Source organism: Zootoca vivipara, chromosome 14 (genome assembly GCF_963506605.1).
Source record: "Zootoca vivipara chromosome 14, rZooViv1.1, whole genome shotgun sequence".
Taxonomy (NCBI): domain Eukaryota; kingdom Metazoa; phylum Chordata; class Lepidosauria; order Squamata; family Lacertidae; genus Zootoca; species Zootoca vivipara.
The window spans coordinates 21,169,337-21,177,098 of NC_083289.1; the positions used below are offsets into that span (position 1 = coordinate 21,169,337).

At 45.2% G+C, this 7,762-nt stretch overlaps 1 protein-coding gene across 2 annotated transcripts in view; it reads left to right on the forward strand.

Moving 5' to 3' along the window:
* ADAMTS17 (ADAM metallopeptidase with thrombospondin type 1 motif 17) overlaps positions 1 to 7,762 on the forward strand; it is a 164,433-nt gene that overhangs the window by 152,988 nt on the left and 3,683 nt on the right. The gene's annotated exons all lie outside the window — the stretch shown is intronic.

Below are 7,762 nucleotides of genomic sequence, written 5' to 3' on the forward strand. Positions count from 1 at the left end.
TGGCAGAATGCCCATGTTCCATGCCCCCACTCCAAGCTGGGAAACGATTCTTACTTTCCATGTCACGCACCTGACTGGCAGTGCCTCTCCACAAGGCACCCCGGGGACCCATATCCGCCTGGAACACATTTTGAAGCATCAGCGAGAACTTGGCAAACGAGAGAGCACTGAGAAGGCTCTTGCTGCCGCTGCCAAGTCATGTCACTCATGATAAAGTGCATTTGAAAAATTGCCTCTAGCCACCTGCCCTCCCCTGCCGTGAGGAGCTGCCAATTGCTTCTTCGGCATCCTTGTTTCTGCAATCCTGGCTGCAGGTATCCATCCCAGTAGGACATGTGAAACCTGGGGGAAGTCTCATTTCCTGTTAGAATAACCTCTCTTTTGTGCCGTCCCCCCAAGATGTCTTCTATGTGGGATTATCAGTCATCCATCATTGTAGGAGTAATGAGAGATTTCTAATTGCAACTGAATCATTTTGGCAAGATCAAGTGTAAACCATATTCTATAAAACCAGGGAGAATAAAGAGAGAGAAAACAAGAGAAATCCGAGGTACACAGGGGGAAATTTTATTACAAACAATATTTCTATTAAACTGTATTACAGATAATGTTCTGTTTTAGCTGTTGCCACAGGTATAAGAGCTATCATGACACAGAAGCTAAGACACTGCACAATAAAACAGAAAGGCCCCATTAAAACACCACAAACTTGTAGCCTTCACCAAAGCCTCTTTGCGCATTCTCAAGTCAAAGTTTTTCATGCAGACACCCATTAAACCAGGGGTGGGGAACTCCTATCAGCCCCTGCAAGTATGGTACAAGGCCTGGGATTATGGGAGTTGTAGTTCAGGAACATTTGGAGAGCCACAGGTTCCCCATCCCTGCATTCAACACTCAGTTCACATTCAAACTATACATTTAAAGTACATGGCTTCCCACAAAGAACCCTGGAAACGGTAGTTTGTTAAAAATTTATGGGAATTGTAACTCTGTGGGGATAAAATACAGTTCCCAGGATTCTTTGGGAGAAGACTTGTGCTCGAAATGTGCTTTAAGTGGCCGTCAGCCTAGCCTCAGCCTCCCACATCTTCTGTAGTATGGAAAGGATAATACTGCTCGGGGAAAAGAGGATATTGATGTATTTAGGAAAATTGGGTAAGTGAATGCATAAGAACAGGAGAGGTGTACATGGTCAGGGACTGCAGCTACATACTGCTTTGAAACCACAACCCAAAATGATGGGATGCAGCCGTTGCAAGCCTCTAGGTCGATTGGAAAGTGACAAGGAGAAATTCCATTGGATTAACTTAAGAAAAGTTTTAGTTTTAGGTGGGTTGAGCCAAAATACATCTGATAGCACCTGTCTGCAGATTACAGGTGATATTGTGCTGTTTAATCATGCCCATCCCCAATTTTACATATTGGTTTGTTTTTGGAGCAATGATGAAATGTTTGCAAAGAGATTTTGAGGAGGGTTGTTTTTTTAAAAAAAATACGAGACACAGCCAGCCAGACATTTAGAACATGTGATTCTTCAGCCCATGCCAGAGGGCTTGTGCAGATGGAATCCTCATGGACGCGTACAGATCCTCTGCGTACTGCTCAACATGCAGATGTTGCACGTACAAATGTCACCTGCAGAAATTTCTGCTGATGCAACAGTTGGGTTTGCATTCCTTCCTGCAGCTCTTTGCAAGATTTATTATTGCCCCAAGAAAGAAAGCAATAAGGTGATAAGGTTGCCAGAGCTCCTTTAGGGAGAGTGTGCATGGGGGTGTGTGTGGATTATCAGTAATGTTAGATGATCAGATCTTCACTTTTTCAGATGCTTCATTTGTAATGGAATTTCACATTGGTATCACCTGAGACTGGGTTGCTTTGTGCAAAGTGGTTCTATGACTACATGCTAGAAATCAAGACAAGGGACTTCTGGGTCATCACAACCATCAGGAAAAGTCACTTTCTCCATTGCAGGAAAGATCGGTCCCTTATTTCCACTGCTGGTCAGTTGCAGTTTTTGAACAGTGCTTAAGTGTGGCTGGGGCCACAATGCAAAAGGGAAAAGGGATGGGGAGGGAAAAGGGAAAATTAAGGCACTAGTTCTGATAATGATCATCTGGGATGGAAACTATTCAAAGAGAGAAAGAGCCAAAGTTGGCCAGCAGAGCCAATGGAGCAGGTCAGGCTTCCCATCTCTCCCTCTGCTTTTGCCTTTCATGTGTTCTTCTTACCAACCGCATCCCCCTTCCCCTCTCTTCCTACTTTGGCATACACATACTTCCAGGAAGCAGATGGATTTATGTACTTGTCATCTTGAACTCTCTGCTCTTTGAAAATGGTGAAGTCATTTTTAATTACACGCAGAGATGAAAATGCTGGCCCCATCTTGTTCTCAATATCACCTGGGCTTTAAAAAATACAGCTTGGAGGCAGTTGGGGAAAAACGTGGTAGGTAGATGCCCCTTTGCATTCTACAATATACTTGTAAGATCATCCAATACATTTTTTTCTCACCTCGATGTAATCTATTCCTTTTCCCAATGTTGAACTATTCCCCTTGAATTCAGAAGGCGTTCTATTTCTTACCCCCACTGGAATAAAACAAATCATTTCCTTGACACAAAAAAACTGAAAGATGGTTTTTGACAAGACTAGGGACAATCATTATATAGCTTTGGTGTTTCTTTCCCTCTTTGTCCTTTGCTCTCCCCTCCCCCCCCTGAAAAGTACATACCTTAAAGTCTGCTATGGACTAATTAGATTGCAGCTCAGGTGACCTTGGTGGCACAGAGTGCCTTCCATCAGGTTTGATTGGTGGCCCAGCTGTCCCCCTATCTAGACAGGGATAGCCCAACTTCTGTTGCTCAAGCTCTGGTAACCTCTAGGTTAGATTACTACAACATGTTATACGTGGGGCTGCCTCTGAAGACTGTTCAGAAACTTCAGCTGGTGCAGAAATCAGCAGTCAGGTTGCTCACCAGGGCAAGATGGTTTTAGCATATGACACCAAACCTGGTCCAATTGCACCAGCTGCCTATTAGTTTCTGGACCCAATTCCAATTGCTGGTTTTGAGCCATATAGCCTTAAAAAGGTCAGGACTATAGTACTTCAAATACCTCCTCTCCCCATATAAACTGACCCAGATCCTGCCCATGTATGTTCCATTAGTTCTGAATTAATGATGCTAAAAGTAGTTGTTGGAGTTGATTGACCGTTTATGAAAAAAATGCATCATGTACTAATTAATTCTGGAAGCTTTAGCCCAAATTAATGGCATGGGCATGCAGGATATTGATTTTGCAAATCCTCATCTCAGGATCCAATCCTTCATTTTAGGGTATGAAACTGCAGCCATGTTCTGTCAGTGAATGATTTACTGGAAATCCATCTGCTACATTCAAGTCTACTTTTCATTCAAGTTTTAAAAAGAGTGGGATAGTTGGTTGAGAAGGGAGAGGGGAGCAGTTTCATGCTTCATCACAGCTAAATCACTGGACCTAAGGGAAGCCTTCCTGCACCGTCAGCTCTGCCTCTGGCCCAGCCCGTATCCAAACCCACACCCCCATTTGCCAATCCTGGGTGCAGGTTTGGATCCGGCTCCTGATAGGCGCTGCGGGCTTACGCCCCTGCCGCCCATTTGAACTGAGCATTGATCTTATGCCACTCTTGTCGGGGTCTTTAGAAGAGCCTCCGCCATCCCACCATGACACCACACCGAGAGGGTGAGCAGACATACCACTTCACACCACCTGATATCTACTCCAAACAAGAATTTTCCTCATATATCTACCCCAGAATCCAATGCCAGTTGCAAATCTTTAATCTTTAAGAAGGCCCATACAAGTCATACTACAGCCAATGAGTTAGAAACAGGCATGTATACATCCTGCCAGACTAATCTTGATTCATTTTTAAAAACTGGCTTTCTAGCATAGTAGATTGTTGGACTGCTGTGGACATAATTTGTGAGCACAGGCGCTGAACCCTGTCCGTGGAGCCTACCCCCCAAAGAATGAGACCAGAGACCAAAGTATGGGTTCAAATTGGCCACAACTTTATTTAACTTCAGAATGTGGGGAACTTGGCATAGGCCTTGGCATGTAACCCTCTCAGTCCGTCCGGGACTGAGGATGTGCAGGGCAATGAGGTGCAGTGGGAGGGGACTGTAAAGCACACACTTACACAGCGTGCCCTCCCACCTTACCTCAGCCAGGAGTTTGACCTACGTGCCACCGCTCTAGGGCCAGGGACTCCTGCAAGCAACGCTTTAACGGGCCCTGCAAACGCTGCTGCGTGGGGGTGCATGAAATGCCTCCCCCCAACTTGAAGATAGACTAAAGGATACCTTGCCAAGGCCTAAAAACTGCCAAAGTTGTGACAAAATGCTACGGGGAAGGTGAAACCTGCCAATGCAGGGAAAATTCATTCCCTGTTCTGAATACAGCAACCATCTTACGATCATAGCAGCGACCACTGACCTGGAATGCAAAATATTAGGTTGCAAGAAAATATCATTAATTTGGGAGGGATGGGTGGGTGAACCTCTTTCCCTTGGCCTTCGCCCCACCCCCAGCTGGCCATTCATTGTCCTCCCAGGCCGGGGGCAGGATGATACCCACCCAAACCCAGGTGGGAGGCACCAGACCAGGTAAGCCCACTCAGTTTCGCAAACCCCGCCCACCTGTTGGGAAGGGAGGGCGGAAATTATCTTCAATTCAGTAAAGCATTGGGCTACAACCCTCTTTAAAAAAAGGTACAGGTATAGAGAGGCAGGGAATATCTGGCTTAGCAGTAGTACAGAATATTATAGTTCAGCAAAAGCTAAATTTGTGTCTGCAAAAAGGTGGAGCTAATGCAATTTGCAGTTGAACGTTTAGAGAAACCTTTTGATGGCAAGAGCAGTTTGTCAGTGAAAGCAATGGTCTAGAGCAGCCTTTCAACCTTGGAACCACAGATGTTATTGGACTACAACTCCGATCATCCCAGATCACTGGTCCTGCTAGCTAAGAATGATGAGAGTTGTAGTCCAAAATCATCTAGGGACCCAAGGTTGAGGAAAGGCTGATCTAGAGTGGTATTGGGCTCTCTCTCACTGGGGTCTTCCAGCAGAAATTGGACTGGCATCTGATGGGGATTTGGATTTGCTTGATAAGTCTAGATGCCATGTATGCCTCTCTTCAACTTGCTGATTCTCTGAATCAAATATCAGCCACATGAGACATCAATATGAATGTGCATGTGTTTATGAATCAGCTAATAGAATTTTTTAACATGCCTGATGAAATTATTCTTTAAGTTTAATATATATATATATATATATATTGGATATTAACCTAGGAGGGAGAAGGGCTCTAGCCAAGTCTGCTCCTTACCATTCTTATTTTATATATTCAGGGATTTCTTTTTTTGATGGGGACCATTCAAACATACATTTCCACCACCACATCTTACAGGTTCAATTAGTGCACTGTTGAACTATATATCTGGACCAGGACATCAAAATTATCTCCCAGTGAAATCAGTGAGACTTATCTCCCAGTCAGGCTGTATAGGATTTGTCAGGGTGTTGTTGCAGCTACTCCCGAGTAAAGATGCTCGTCCGTTGTGTCTTTAAAGGTTTTATTGTGCATGCTATTTACAGTGCAGAGATAGCAGAAAACATGACCGCCTAGTCACTCTCAGAACCTGGCAATGGTGCCCGTTGGCTTCGGGGCCAGCATAATAACCTGGGCACCCCGAAACGCCGCCCCTTCGCTCTGCGTTTGGGTGTGCGCCTCAATTCGGGCGTCGGAAGGAGTGGTGGCCCTTCTTCCCCTTGCTGGCTGGGACGGTGCCTGGGCTCCGATGCCTCCCTGAGCCGTCCCTCCTCCACTTGTTGGTCAGAGTAGTGCTGGAGCTCTGATGCCTCGCTGAGCCTTCCCTCCTCCATTCCGCTTCCCCCTGAGCCGCTGCTAGCGCTATCGCTGGGCGAAGTGCTGGTCAGGATGATGGGGGGGAGGCTCCCTGTAGGGAGTCCCCCTGACAGGATTTAACATTTTTGGTACAAATTACAGCATTATCAACATTTACTTCCCTTCTGCCCTTAGCATGCTTGCTGTTCCCAAAGTACAACGCAATGTGTGCAAGAATCCCCATGTGTACACTTTTCTGTATTCCCCGTTTCCTGGAAAGCTTATTCCCCACCCCCCACCCCATCCCTAAAATAAGCCAGATGTCTCCTTAGCTGCCAAACCCAGGCAGTTCAAGATAGATGTTAAAGTCTGTCTTCCTGGCATTGAAAAGACTAATTGCATAGCCTAGGTGATGATCTTGGTTTCCCAGGAGAAGCAATCAAACTAAGCTCAAGGCAAGGAAAGAGAAAAAACACACACACTTGGTGGTTCTTTGTGTATTGAGAAGCAGAGCTGGCAGAAATTGTGGAAAAGGCGGAGGAAACCTTGAATCTTTGCCCTCTCTGTGGGCTCAAAGATGCAGACACATAAATGTAGAGGCAGGTAAACATTTGCCGAGGGGTGTGTATGTGTATCTCCACACAAACATGCTCACATTTTGATTTGATAAAATCTTCATAAACATGAGAGATACTAGTCAAGCAACAGGTAAATTCGTATCCCACATATTACATGGTTTGGGGCCATAATTGTGACTCTTCCACTGACTACAGGCTGCAATAGATCTTTTACATGCTTCATGGCAGGATCATGCAAACGTGTGTTAATGTAGTCAAACCCTTTTGAAGCTGGGAATAGCTGTGAGAAGGGCTGGGCATTGTCGAGAAACCAGGTCTGTCTGCTTGTGTTGAAAGGACCACCCAGATAGATTTATATGGACCTAGCCCCAAGTGTGAGGAAATGGTTATATTTAGTAATGTTAGACGTCCAACCTACATATCAGGAAATGGAGCTATCAAGAACAGCAACAATGGAGAGCATACAAGCATCATGTGTTGGCAAGGGAGGTACAATGTATATCGCAGTAGATGTTTAAAGCAACAGGGTCAATGCAGAAAAGTGAGAGTTAACAGCCAATCCTATGTCGCTTCAATTCGCTTCTGCTGCTGTTAGCTGCAAGTTGAGTGGAACTATCAGAACAGCAACCTGGTCAGGGGATTTGCACTTTCCTGGTAGTGCAAGGAAGGCAGCTGAGTCACTTTTCCCATTTGCATGGGAAAATATATTACGTTTATTAGATTAGAAACAACTTGGCAAGGAGAGAACTTTTTTCACATTTCACTATAAAAGATATTGAAGTAACACACATTGATGTATGTGTGCCTGTGTAAAAGACATTGTGAATTTGTTTTCATAGTCTGCAGATGACTGGAACATGTTTAAAAAGTGCAGGATGCACCAGTTCTGACCAGAGGCCCCATTCCTGATTTCTAGTGGTCTTCCACTCAACCCCACCTCACAGACTGGACTGGAGCCTCTTTGTTGTCTCTGAACCGCCACAATAGCTTCTCCCCTTGTCTCAAAGGGTTGTTTCCTCCTCCTCTTCCTGTGGTGTGGGCCCTGCCATTAATGGAGACTGGAAGACCCCTGAGGGACAGCTTTAGCCAGCAGAGCTCAATTGCACATCCTTCTTTAAAGGGAAGCTGTCCAAAAATATTGCCGTTTGAGCATCAACTAACTGCATCACTTGCCAGGGATTTTCAAAGCCAAATTGGGCATCATCTGATGTCATCCCAAGAGCCTCTCCGCTGTCTTCATGGGCCTTCCCACTTTTATATACAATTCACCAAGGTCACCTTCTCTTCTCCAG